This window comes from Gymnogyps californianus, unplaced genomic scaffold (genome assembly GCF_018139145.2).
Source record: "Gymnogyps californianus isolate 813 unplaced genomic scaffold, ASM1813914v2 HiC_scaffold_185, whole genome shotgun sequence".
Lineage (NCBI taxonomy): Eukaryota > Metazoa > Chordata > Aves > Accipitriformes > Cathartidae > Gymnogyps > Gymnogyps californianus.
In genome coordinates this window covers 1-13,039 of record NW_026114066.1, presented here as the reverse complement: position 1 = coordinate 13,039, position 13,039 = coordinate 1, and the positions used below count along the sequence as shown (strand labels likewise).

The following is a 13,039-nucleotide window of genomic DNA, read 5'->3' as shown; positions in this document are numbered from 1 at the left end:
CCTAAGAACGTGAGGACGCAGAGAAGTCGTCCCGGTCCGTGACAAGGGATGGCTAGAGAACAGAGCTGCTGACACAGCCCGGAACGCCGCCGCAAAGAGGGGACCGACCGGAAGCTTCCAAAGACGATCCGCGCTTTAAGCTCGCACCGCAAGAAAAGCGGCACCCGATTGGCACTATGCCGATGAGTACGGGCATTCGAGACCCTAAGGATGGCACCCGAGGCGCATGCTGCGCTCCTTGAGCGCAAAAAGCAATGATGACATCGAGATCCGAGGAAGGTCTCAGACACAGAAGACAGACTACACAAACAACACAGCAACACAGACACAGGCTGGAACTGCCCTGCCCGGCACACGCTAGCATCGTACCGAGAAGTAACCTGCTTCCTTTACCTGCCCAAAGGGACTGTTCCTGGACAGCCCTCTCCCCTACGCTAACTTCAAAACCCCTCCCTGCAGTTCCCGACCTCGTCCCCTCCCCACGGGGCCCGCTCCCCATCCCTGCTCCCTCAACTTAGCTGTCAGAGGGCCGGGGGTCTGAATCCATCCTCGACAAAAACCACATCAGCGAACCAGGATATCCCTCCAGTTGCCAGGCTCCTCTTCATCACCTGCCAAAAAAAAAATCCACCAGTGCCAGCAGTAAGCATCCTGTCGGTCAACACAGACCTCTTCCACAACGCCCTCCTCCTCAAAAGCAACGTGGCCTTCCGCTCACCTGCTCCGCAGGAATTCCAGTCTCGGACGCTGCGGCCGTCATCGCTCGTGGCACCTAAGACACCAAAAGACAGAAAGCTACCGTTGCGCTTGTGAGAAGTGACCGGCCCCGTGCTCCTCCTCGCCGCTACCCCAGCTCACCTCAAATGCTCATCCAATTCCAAAGGCAGCCCGCAGGGCACCTGCAAAACCAAAGAGAAATGCTTAACCGAGTGGCCATGTAACACTTTGCTATTAGACACCGACCCGGCCGACAACAGCCTCACCTTCTCGGACCGCTCGTCGGCATGCGGCTTTGCCCCTCCGAGCCTCCTTGCGGCATCTGAAAAAAACCAAAGCAAAAGGCACATGCTGAGATACTGCCCGAAACCACGGCCTGACCGCACCGATTCCCATCTCCCGCTCCTTTACCTCGGCCGCTCGCCGGCCCTGCCTCTGCTGTTTACAGGTTGCCACGTCGAGGCTCGGGTACCACCTGTGAAACACAAACAACAAGGGATGCTTCTAACTTCACCAACACTACGACACCTGAAAAATAACTGCTCCTTCAGCTCACTAGACATGGCTCACCTTGCCCGAGTCAGCTCCGGTGCCGATATCCTGCTTCCCGCCCTCAAAATAAAAAACTCAAAACCTGTAAGCTAGTCATCTAGCCACCGGTCCCATCTTCCCTCCGACGACACTCAGCGACCCACCTTCTCACATCGCTCCGCTCACCTCTTCCGTCGCTCTCTGGGGCATATCTTGTCCCTCTGCATCTGAAAACAATTATTATTAAACAAGTCACCTGGATGCTGAATGATAGCTTAACCATTCCAGAGGTCTTGATGCCATTTAGGAATACCATCTGGCATCTGACAGCAGCCTGCCAATAAAAAAAAAATCTGGTCATGCCCCGGGTCTCTGCATAGCGCTACAGGAATACTCTCCTCGCCTGCTGCCTATCTGGCTCTTTGCTCTGAAATAGACTGTACGCTCTTTGCCTACAAAGTCTAGGCTTATCAACATGTTAGCCTTAGAATCTTGTTGTTACTCTTTTGCTGGCTACCACCGCTATGCCCGCAGGCAGAGCGGCTCCAACCCAGACACAAACGTGCAGAGACCAACGCTGCACACAAACCAGACAAATGGCACGACCCAGACACATAAAAAAAGCTCTCAAAGAACGACTCTGGGACAAGAGACATCGTCGGGCGAGAAGACCAAGGGGCCCATGAGGAAGACTCTATGGCGGCCCGAGAAGAGTCGAGCACTGTGGCCCGTTACAAAAAGATACGGCTGCAACGGGGATGAGGCATGTGCAGGGAGCCTAAGAATGTAGGCATGCACCTAAGAACGTAGGGATGCAGGGAAGAAGTCCCAGAAAAGGTATCCGCGAAAACGGACCGCTCAAGATCAGAGCTGCTGACGCAGCCCGGAACGATGCCGCAAAAGCGGACCGACCGGAAACTTGTCAGAAGCGAGACCTAGCCACGCTTTAAGCTTGTAACGCAAGAAAAGAAGCACCCGATTGGCACTATGCCGATGAGTACGGGCATTCGAGACCCGAGGGATGGCACCCGAGGCGCATGCTGCGCTCCTCGAGCGCAAAGAGCAACGAGGACATCGAGACCCAAGAAAGGTCTAAGACACAGAAGACAGACTACACAAACAACACAGCAACACAGACACAGGCTGGAACTGCCCTGCCCGGCACACGCTAGTGTCATGACCGAGAAGTAACCTGCTTCCTTTACTGCCCAAAGGGGACTGTTCCTGGACAGCCCTCTCCCCTACGCTAACTTCAAAACCCCTCCCTGCAGTTCCCGACCTCGTCCCCTCCCCACGGGGCCCGCTCCCCATCCCTGCTCCCTCAACTTAGCTGTCAGAGGGCCGGGCGTCTGAAACCATCCTCGACAAAAAAGCCACACCCATATCAGCTAACTGGGAGGTTCCTACAGTCACCATGTTCCTCTTCGTCATCTGCAATAAAAAAAAACAAATAGTGCCAGCAGTAAGCATCACATCGATCAATGCCGACCTCTACCACAACACCCCCTCCTCAAATGTGCCGCGGCATTCCGCTCACCTGCTCGTTCCAGAGTCGTACGCTGCGGCCATCATCGCTTGTGGCACCTAAGATACCGAGAAAAAAAAGAATTACTGTTGCGCTTGGGAGAAGTCACCGGCCCCGCGCTCCTCCTCGCTGCTACCCCAGCTCACCACAACTGCACGTCCAATTCCAAAGGCAGCCCGCACGGTGCCTGAAAAACCAAAAGGTAAATACTTAACCAAGCTGCCATATAATACTTCGCTATTAGACGCTGACCCGGCCCACGACCGCCTCACCTTCTCAGACCGGTCACCGGCATGCGGCTTCGCCCCTCTGAGGCTGCTTGCGGCACCTGGAAAAAAAAAAAAACCAAGAAAAATGCACATGCTGAGATACTGCCTGAAACCACAGCCTGGCCACAGCAATTCCTCTTACCCTCTCCTATACCTGGGCCGCTCGCCCGCCTGGCCTCCGTCGCTTTGGGCTGCCATGTTGAGGCTCAGGTACCACCTGTGAAACACAAACAAACGATGCTTACAACTTCACCAACACTATGACACCTGAAAAATAACCGCTACTTCAGCCCACTAGACATTGCTCACCTTGCCCGAGTCAGCTCCGGTGCCGACATCTTGTTTTGCTCATCGCTTCGCACCTTCAAAAAAAAAAAAAAACACACAACAACAGACCATGCACCATAATGTAGTCATATAGCCACCAGTCCCACCTTCCCTCCAACACCACACGCCGACCTACCTTCTCACGGCGCTCGGCTCGCCTCCATCGCTCTTTGGTGCGTATCTTATCCCTCTGCATCTGAAAAAAGTTATTATTAAACAAGTCACCCAGATGCCGATCAGTAGCTTAACAATTCCACAGGTCTTGTTTCTATTTAGGAATACCATCTAGAGTCCAGCTACAGCTTGCCATTAAAAAAAAAAAAATCAAAAAACAGACCAAACTTCAAGCCCCACACATACCAGCCTTCACACCTTTGAGATTCAATCTGCTTCCCTACTGCTGAACAGCCCCTCCCAGAAGGCTCCAATCATCTCCATAAAACACTACTGAAATGACTGTCCACACAGTCTGCCGACAGCTACTCGATCCGAGATGACTGTACAACCGTTGCTTAAATGGTCTAGGCATATCAACATATTAACCATAGGCTCTTTTCGCTATTCCACCTACCCCTGACTCCACACCCCTGGGCAGAGCAGCTCCGAGCCAAACACACACACACACAGACCGACACTACGCAGAACGCTACACACAATGCGATTCAAAGACGAGAGAAAACTCTCGGCGAGAAGAATGACTCCCAGACAGGAGACTGTCGGGCACGAAGACCTACAGGGGCGCAACAGTGAGGTGAGGGACTCTACGGCAGCCCCAGAAAAAGAGTTGAACATAATGGCCCGTTAAAAGAAGTTACTGGCAAAACAGAGATGACGGATGCGCAAGCAGCCTAGCTTCAAGACCTAAGAACGTAAGGATGCGGAGAAGTCGTTCCAGTCTAGTGACGATGGATGGCTAGAGAACAGAGATGCTGACGCAGCCCGGAACGATGCCGCAAAGAGAGGACCGACCGGAAACTTCCAAAGACGATCCGCGCTTTAAGCTTGTAACGCAAGAAAAGAAGCACCCGATTGGCACTATGCCGATGAGTACGGGCATTCGAGACCCTAAGGATGGCACCCGAGGCGCATGCCGTGCTCCTCGAGTGCAAAGAGCAACGAGGACATCGAGACCCAAGAAAGGTCTAAGACACAGAAGACAGACTACACAAACAACACAGCAACACAGACACAGGCTGGAACTGCCCTGCCCGGCACACGCTAGCATCGTACCGAGAAGTAACCTGCTTCCTTTAGCTGCCCAAAGGGGACTGTTCCTGGACAGCCCTCTCCCCTACGCTAACTTCAAAACCCCTCCCTGCAGTTCCCGACCTCGTTCCCTCCCCCCAGGGCCCGCTCCCCATCCCTGCTCCCTCAACTTAGCTGTCAGAGGGCCGGGGGTCTGAATCCATCCTCAACAAAAACCACATCAGCGAACCAGGATATTCCCGCAGTTGCCAGATTCCTTTTTGTCACCTGCAAAAAAAAAAAACCCAAATAGTGCCAGCAGTAAGCATCGTGTCGGTCGACACAGACCTCTTCCACAACGCCCTCCTCCTCAAAAGCAACGTGGCCTTCCGCTCACCTGCTCCGCAGGAATTCCAGTCTCGGACGCTGCGGCCGTCATCGCTTGCGGCACCTAAGATACCAAAAGACAGAAAACTACCGTTGCGCTCGTGAGAAGTGACCGGCCCCGTGCTCCTCCTCGCCGCTACCCCAGCTCACCTCAAATGCTCATCCAATTCCAAAGGCAGCCCGCAGGGCACCTGCAAAACCAAAGAGAAACGCTTAACCGAGTGGCCATACAACACTTTGCTATTAGACACCGACCCGGCCGTCAACAGCCTCACCTTCTCGGACCGCTCGTCGGCATGCGGCTTTGCCCCTCCGAGCCTCCTTGCGGCATCTGAAAAAAACCAAAGCAAAAGGCACATGCTGAGATACTGCCCGAAACCACGGCCTGACCGCACCGATTCCCATCTCCCGCTCCTTTACCTCGGCCGCTCGCCGGCCCTGCCTCTGCTGTTTACAGGTTGCCACGTCGAGGCTCGGGTACCACCTGTGAAACACAAACAACAAGGGATGCTTCTAACTTCACCAACAATATGACACCTGAAAAATAACTGCTCCTTCAGCTCACTAGACAGGGCTCACCTTGCCCGAGTCAGCTCCGGTGCCGATATCCTGCTTCCCGCCTTCAAAATAAAACAGCTCAAAACCTGTAAGCTAGTCATCTAGCCACCGGTCAAATCTGGTGGAACCCCACTGGTTCCTGACAGCTCCTGCCCTGTATTTGCATCCCGTGAACTCCCCGTGTTGGCTGCTCCTCGGGAGCTGCTCTTCTGAGCCATGCCCTGCATTCTGCAGCCACCTCTCGTCTTCCATCTTCCCACAGGCTCTGGACTCTGCTACAGGTCCACAAAATAAGTGAAGTCCCGACGCTTAGAATCTACGAGGGGCCTGTCACAAGCTGCAAAGGTTCTACGGACAACGTGGTACTCTGTGGGCGATCGGGAAAGGCGATGAGCCGTCCCATACCCTGAAAGACACTATGCCTTATGGCCCTGCCGCTTTCTTGAGAACTGCTAAAACTCCATATACAGAGGCAGACAAGATGCTCACTCTAACCCCTGCCAGATAATCTCACCATCAGCCCTGTTAAGAGAGATGATATCAGCAACTTACACAGCAAAAGCCAAAACCGGTAAAAAAGACAGGGTTCCATCTTCAGTAGAGCCAGGAATTCCAGGAAAATGCAGTGCACCTAGAATAAAAAGAAATTGCATCCTATTAAACCACCTTGCCACCCCTGAACACTCAATACAAAATTACTGACCTGAAACAAAAAAAAGCTGCATACAAGTATACTTTCCGCTGTATATGCTGCTTAACCTCAGCTCGTCCTGAAGCTCTTACCTCAGACACCTCCGCTTCCCTAAATATCAAAACGCATCTGCCCAAACAGCTTAGCCAGCTCAAAAGCTGTAACCGACCGAAGCAACAGCAGAGCGCTGACCCCACAGAAGCCCAGGAGCAGACTGAGCTCCCTGAGGGGAGGCCTGTGGCTCATATACCCCGGGCCCCGCCCACCACCCTTCCCACAGTCACCTGGGAAAGGGGAGGGGTGAACCACCAGAAGGCATAAATGTGGCCGGAGGAGCAGCAGGGAGTTTTCTCATCTGCCTTCAGTTTACAGCGTGTAAAGCACCGAACAGAGAAAAAGCGACCCTTACTGGAAATGTCAATACCTGCTCTTTTACTACGACTATATCTATCGCATCAACAACGTGACCGGGTAAGCATTTAAACTTAATTTTCCTGGGGCGTAGATAGAAAAAGATAGGTGTTGTACTAAGCTACGTAGGAAATTAGTTCGTGAAATGCAGTAACGATATTATTATCAAAAATCATGCGCTTTAATTTCCTATTAAAAAACCAAAATGCTATGGGGTTACACTTCGTTTCTAGCAAGACCACGCGTGCTGCCTAACGGCTACCAGCGCTACGTTCTGGGTAGGACCGAATGACAAAGCAGAACTAGATCACGTAAGAATCCCTTCTCAAAAATATCTCCGGTTGCAAAGTAAATTTTTTACTGTAAATTGCCGATGATTCAGAGTCACCTCGACGGTCTCTCCAAATGACTCCCTTAAGAGAATTAGATGAGTCCCAAAGGACAGAAAACACCAAAAAACCATGGAAAAACAAGAAATGTATCAGACACTGCATGAAGCGGTCTAATTGACACCTAAGTAGCTAGAACAAAAACAAATTGCAAAACAGAACAAAAACCACCACGGGAGATGTGTCCATAAATATAGGTGAAGGCCGTTGCCTTCTCTGAAAAACTCAAGAGGAGATCTGAGCTGATGAGAGACATCTTTGGGGTACCAGCTACCAAACAGAAACATACTATAAGACGGAAAACAAAAAGACTCCTCTGGAGCACAAAGACGGCGTCGGAAAAGGTTCTGACAGAACATGAGGCATCGTCGCAGGGATTAGAGAGATCCCAAAGGGGCCAGAGAGACCAAAGAAGTCTCGGGGATGCAGTGAGCTCAAAAGGGAATTGAACAAAGTACAGATGTCCTTAGGGGACCGGGGACCGAACGGAGGCATCCGACATGGCAGAGGGGAAGGCAAGAGTGCTCTGGGGCACAATGAAAGCCCGAGGAAGAGTTGTCTCTGAATAAGAAAGATACAAAGCCTGCTGCAGAACTAAAGGATGGCCGTGGAACGCAAGGACGCTCGCAGGCAGCGTCGTGACGGAAATGGAGGGGCGCTGAGGTGGCCGGAGAGACAGATGGTGCTCGAGGACACAAAGGTACTCGGGAGGGGATTTGAACAGAGCACGGGTGTCGTGAGGGAGACGCTGACCCGCTGGAGGGAAACGAGATGGAGGGGAGGACAAAAAGACTGCTGTGAGGAAGAGGTTCTGACAAACCGAGAGGGGTACAAATTACGCTCCGGAGATAAAAGCGTGCCGAGGAGACCCTCTAAAGCCTCGGGATGAACCGAGAGAAAAGAAAAAAAAAAAAGCATTCATTCATTCATATATTCATTATTATAATAATAATTGTAACAAACAGGAATATAACCAAAAAAAGAAAAAAAAGAAATAAAACCCAAGGGAAAAAAACAGCGATGCACAATGCAATTGCTCACCGCCCGCTGACCGATGCCCCGGCAGCGATCCGCCCCTCGCGGCCAACTCCCCCCAATTTATATACTGAGCGTGACATTCTATGGTATGGAATATCCCTTCGGATATTAGTTCGGGTCAGCTGTCCCGGCTATGCTCCCTCCCAGCTTCTTGTACGCCGCCTGCTTGCTGGCAGAGCACGGGAAATTGAAAAATCCTTGACTTAGGATAAGCGCTACTTAGCGACAACTAAAACATCAGCGTGTTATCGACATTATTCTCACGCTAAATCCAAGACGCAGCACTGTACCAGCTACTAAGAAGAAAATTAACTGTCCCAGACAAAACCGGGACAACGGTTTAAAAGTGATGGGCGTTAGGGAAATAGAGGAAAAACCTAAAAAATAGGGACAGCAAACTAAAACAGATTTAGAAAGAACACTTTAAAAGCGACAGCGCTGTGGAAAGACAAGAAATAATGAAAAGAAAAGACCGCAATACAAAGACAGTGAACGGGATAAAAGTAGAAAAATGTAAAAGCAAAGGGGATTAGGGAAATAAACGGAAAAAATTAAAAAGAAGCGATGGTGAACTAAAACAGAGACGTGGAAAGAAAATCTAAGTAGTGAGGGCACTAAGGAAAGACAAGAAATACTTAAAAATAAAGACAGCAAACGGCATAAAAGTAGAAAGAAAATTTGAAAAGCGACAGGGATTAACAAAATAAGGAACAAAGTTTTAAAAAGAGACAGTGAACTAAAACAGAGATGTAGAAAGAAAATTTAAAAAGCAAGGGTGCTAAGGAAAGACAAGAAATAATTTTTTAAAAACAGCAAAGGGAATAAAATTAGGCATAGAAAGAACATTTGAAAAGTGAGAAGTTTTAGGGAAGTAAAGGGGAAAATTAAAAAATAGGGACAGTGAACTAAAACAGACAGGAAGAAAATCTAAAAAGTGAGGGCACTAAGGAAAGACAAGAAATAATTTTTAAAAAGAGACAGCACACGGAATAAAAGTAGACAGAAAATTTTAAAAGCACTGATGATTAAGGAAATAGGGAAATAATTAAGAAATAGCGATGGAGAACTAAAACAGATGTAGAAAGAAAATTGAAAAGGCGACGGCACTGAGGAAAAACAAGACAAAATAATTTAAAAATAAAGACACTGAACGAGATAAAAGTAGACGGTTTTAAAACCCAAGGGATTAAGAGAGGAAAGAACTAAAAAACAGCAACAGTGAACTAAAATGCAGACATAGAAAATTTAACAAGCGACGGCTTTAAGGAAAGACAAGATTAAATTAAAAAATAAGAATGGGGTACGTGACACAGGAAAGAATTAAAACATATGGATAGGGAGCTTGATAAAAGTAGACATAGAAAGAAAATTGAAGAAGTGACACAGGGTACAGGACAGGCTGGAGAGAATTAGAAAATAAAGACAGTGAACTGGATAAAAGTAGCCATAGAAACAAAATCTAACATTGACGGAGTAGAGGAAACTAAATAAATGGAGACGTAGAAAGCAAATTTTTAAAGCAAGTGGGTACGGGGCAGAGAGGGAGGAATTAAAAAATAGGGAAGGGGAATTGGACAGAGGGAGACATAGAAAGAAATTTTTTAAAGCGACAGGCTACAAGAAACACAGGAAAGAATTAAAAAATAGGAACAGGGATGAGAATAGAAGGAAACATTGAAAGAAAATTCTAAAAGTGACAGAGTATACCGAAGAAAGGGAGCCAGATACAAGGAGTTGTTGAAAGAGAAATTAAATAGCGATGGGGTACAAGAAATATAGGGAAGAATTAAAAAAAAAATCAAGAAAGGGAGCCAGATAGAGGGAGATGTAGAAGGAATTTTAAAAAGCAACTGAGTACAAGAAACATAGACAAGAATTAAAACATAGGGACAGGGAGATGGATAGAGGACAACGTAGAAAGAAAATCTAAACAGCGATCGGGTCCAAGAAACACACGCATATTAAAAAAACAGGGACAGGGAGATGGATAGAAAGAACCATAATAACAAAATTCTAAAAGCGACAGGGTACAAGAAACACAGGAAATAAAAAATAGGGACAGGGAGATGGACAGAAGGAAAATAGAAAGAAAATTTAAAAAGCGACAGGGTACAGAACAGAGGGAGGAAATAAAAAATAGGGAGAGGCAGCCACAGAGAGGGAAACAGAAAAAAATTAATAGGTGAAGGGGTACAGGGCAGAGTTGACAGAAGAGTATCAAGTTTTGGGGAGCCAGACAGGTAGGTGGGCGGGCAGAGAGGGAGACGGAAGCAGGGACAGGCGGGGATCTGGGGCAGGGCAGCGGAGGCGGACTGGGACACACAGGAGAGAATGCGTGACTTGCCACAGCTCCTGGTGCTGCCAGGAGACCTTCGCCGTTATCATTTCTTTTTTCCCGACTTCTGAAACGCAGACAGAAAGGCCTCGTTTAGAAGGAGACATTGCTTTATTCGATAGTACGCAGAACCGGGCGCTCGGGGGAAGTTCCCCAAATCGAGTGCAAAGTCAAACATAAAACTTGGGCTATTTATACATCCCATTTCGTACATCCTCTTTTTGTTACACACACGTCACGCTAATCCCTCCTATTTACCGCATTTACATATTGCTAACGTTGCAGAACTACACTGCGCGTGCGCGGGGGTCCCGAGTGGCCGTCTGTGGTCGTTTGGGGAGGTGCCCCCTACTCATTCCGAGACAAAGTTCACATTGAGTTGTTATTTTCATCAAGTAAGCATTCTATCCCTCGTTGACTGAGCATGTCCTTGTGGTTGTTACTTTAAGATAAGTTCTCGTTAAAAAAAAAGCTCTACCCGTCCCTGCAAATGCTTCGTGTAACTTCTAGCAGTTACAAGATAAAGACAACTACAGGATAATGACTACTAAGGCCTATTTACGTAAAGAAATGTTTCACGTACCGTCTAGCAGTTACAAGATAATAATAACTACTAAGGTTTATTTACATACAATTAAAACAGGGGGTATCATCACCACCCCAACACTTCTCTCTCTGCCTCTGCCCCTTCCTCCTCCGCAGCGCCGCCTGCGCAACCCTCGCCCGCTCAGCAGCACGCAGTGCGCACCTCGACGCTCCTCATCCGCAAGGCTTCCTCAGTACGTGGCGGCTCGTGCGTGTAGCTGACGGGGGCACCGAGCTCCCAGCACCACGTGCTGGTGGTCTGCTCTGTTGGGGACGGCTCGGAGGGATCCTTCCTCGCTGCAGGGACTGCCTTTCTTGCGGGAGGCAGCTGCCTGTGCGGGACCCCCTTGGATTCCCTCCTCAGCCAGTTCCCCTTCCTCAGCTCCCTCAGGCAGCCATGCCCAGGCAGCCCCCTCTCCAGCTAGAGCCCCTTCACACAGCAGGGCCAGCCCCATCCTCAGCCTCACTGGCCACACCTGGGGCTGCCCCAGCTCCAGCCCCAGCTGGGGCCCATCGGGAACAGGGGCCATTGCCAAAGCCCCACAGCACATCACCCCCTGCCCTGCTCCTGTGCACAGCCAGGAGCTCTGCACCCAGGGGCTGCAAACACAGCCAGGGGCACAGAGGAGGCAGGAGAAGTTTGTTCCTTAAGGCACATAAGAAATCCCGGCAGTGAGCTGGCTACGAGGCTCAGTGCCCAAAGGCAGCGGGACAGAGGGAGAAAAGGGAAGAGAAAAGCAGGAGGAAGGACAGAGGTGTTATTTCTTTTCCCTGACTTCTGAAATGCAGACAGAAAGGCCACATTTAGGAAGGAGACATTGCTTTATTCGATAGCGCGCAGAATCGGACGCTCGGGGGAAGTTCCCCAAATCGACTGCAAAATCAAATATAAAACTTAGCCTATTTATACATCCCATTTCATACATCCTATTACATACGTGTCACGCTAATCCCTCCTATTTACTACATTTACGTATTACTAATGTTGCGAAACTATACTACACGTGAGCGGGAGTTCCGAGTGGTCGTCGGTGCCCCCTACTCATTCCGAGACAAAGTTCACGTTAAGTTGTTATTTTTGTCAAGTAAGCGTTCTATCCCTCGTTGACCGAACACGTCCTCGTGGTTGTTACTTTAGGGTAACTTCCTGTCAAAAAAAGCTCTATCCGTCCTTGCACGTGCTTCACATAACTTCTAGCAGTTACAAGATAACAACTACTAAGGTCTATTTACATGCAATTAGAACAGCTGGTATCAGAGGGACATAGAGGTGTGGGACAGGGAAGCCAGAAAATGGGATGCTGCAAACAAGAGAGGGACGGGGAACAGGACAATGATGTAGACAGAGGAGAGCGGAGAGATTGCGCAACCAACCGGGGACAGAGAGATGGAGGAATAAATAAGAGAGACAGGGATGAGGGGAGGGAGGCAGAAGGGACCAGCGGGACAACAGCACAGAGAAAAGACAAGGGACGGGGAAAATTCTATAGCGATAGGGGAAAAGAAACATAGGCGAGAAATAAAAGAGAGAAACAGGGAGCCGGATAGAGGTAGACGTAGAAAGAACATTTTGAAAAGCGACGGGGTACAAGAAACATAGGCAAGAACTAACAAATAGGCACAGGGAGATGGAGAAAGAAAATGTAAAAAGTGATAGGTTGCGGGACAGAGGGAAGAATTAAGAAATAAAGACAAGGAGATGGATAGAGAGACATATGAAGAAAACCTGAAAAGCAACGGACTACAAGAAACACAGGCAAGGAGTTAAAATTAGGTCAGGAAGACAGAGGGAAAGGTAGCAAGAAAATCTGACAGGTGACTGGGTTCAAGAAACACAGGCAAGAATTTAAAAAAATAGGGATGGAGAGGTAGGAAAAAAGTTTCAAAAGCGATGGGCTACAAGAAACATAGGCAAGAATTAAAAAATAGGCACAGCGAGCCCGATAGAAGGAAATTGGTGGGGTGACCTTGGCTGCCCACCGAGCCGTTCTATCGCTCCCCCTTCCCAACAAGACGGGGAGACGATACAACAAAAAAGCTTGTGGGTCGAGATAAGGACAAAGAGAGCGCTCACCAATTACTGTCACAGGC

The 13,039-nt window shown here is 49.1% G+C and overlaps 2 long non-coding RNA genes across 5 annotated transcripts; both read right to left on the bottom strand.

Annotated features, from left to right (window-relative positions):
- Positions 1-854: 854 nt before the first annotated feature.
- LOC127028117 (uncharacterized) lies at positions 855-6,227 on the bottom strand. 4 transcript variants are annotated; one of them, XR_007767953.1, is made up of 4 exons: positions 6,052-6,227; positions 5,362-5,425; positions 5,217-5,272; positions 855-899 (listed from the first exon to the last, which is right to left on the bottom strand). It is a non-coding gene; the product is annotated as an uncharacterized LOC127028117 (long non-coding RNA). The 4 variants fall into 4 exon arrangements; XR_007767952.1 differs by lacking the exon at positions 5,217-5,272 and adding an exon at positions 984-1,039; XR_007767951.1 differs by lacking the exons at positions 5,217-5,272; positions 5,362-5,425 and adding exons at positions 984-1,039; positions 1,129-1,192.
- LOC127028116 (uncharacterized) lies at positions 2,507-3,426 on the bottom strand. The gene is made up of 3 exons (XR_007767949.1): positions 2,920-3,426; positions 2,786-2,832; positions 2,507-2,679 (listed from the first exon to the last, which is right to left on the bottom strand). It is a non-coding gene; the product is annotated as an uncharacterized LOC127028116 (long non-coding RNA).
- Positions 6,228-13,039: the final 6,812 nt, after the last annotated feature.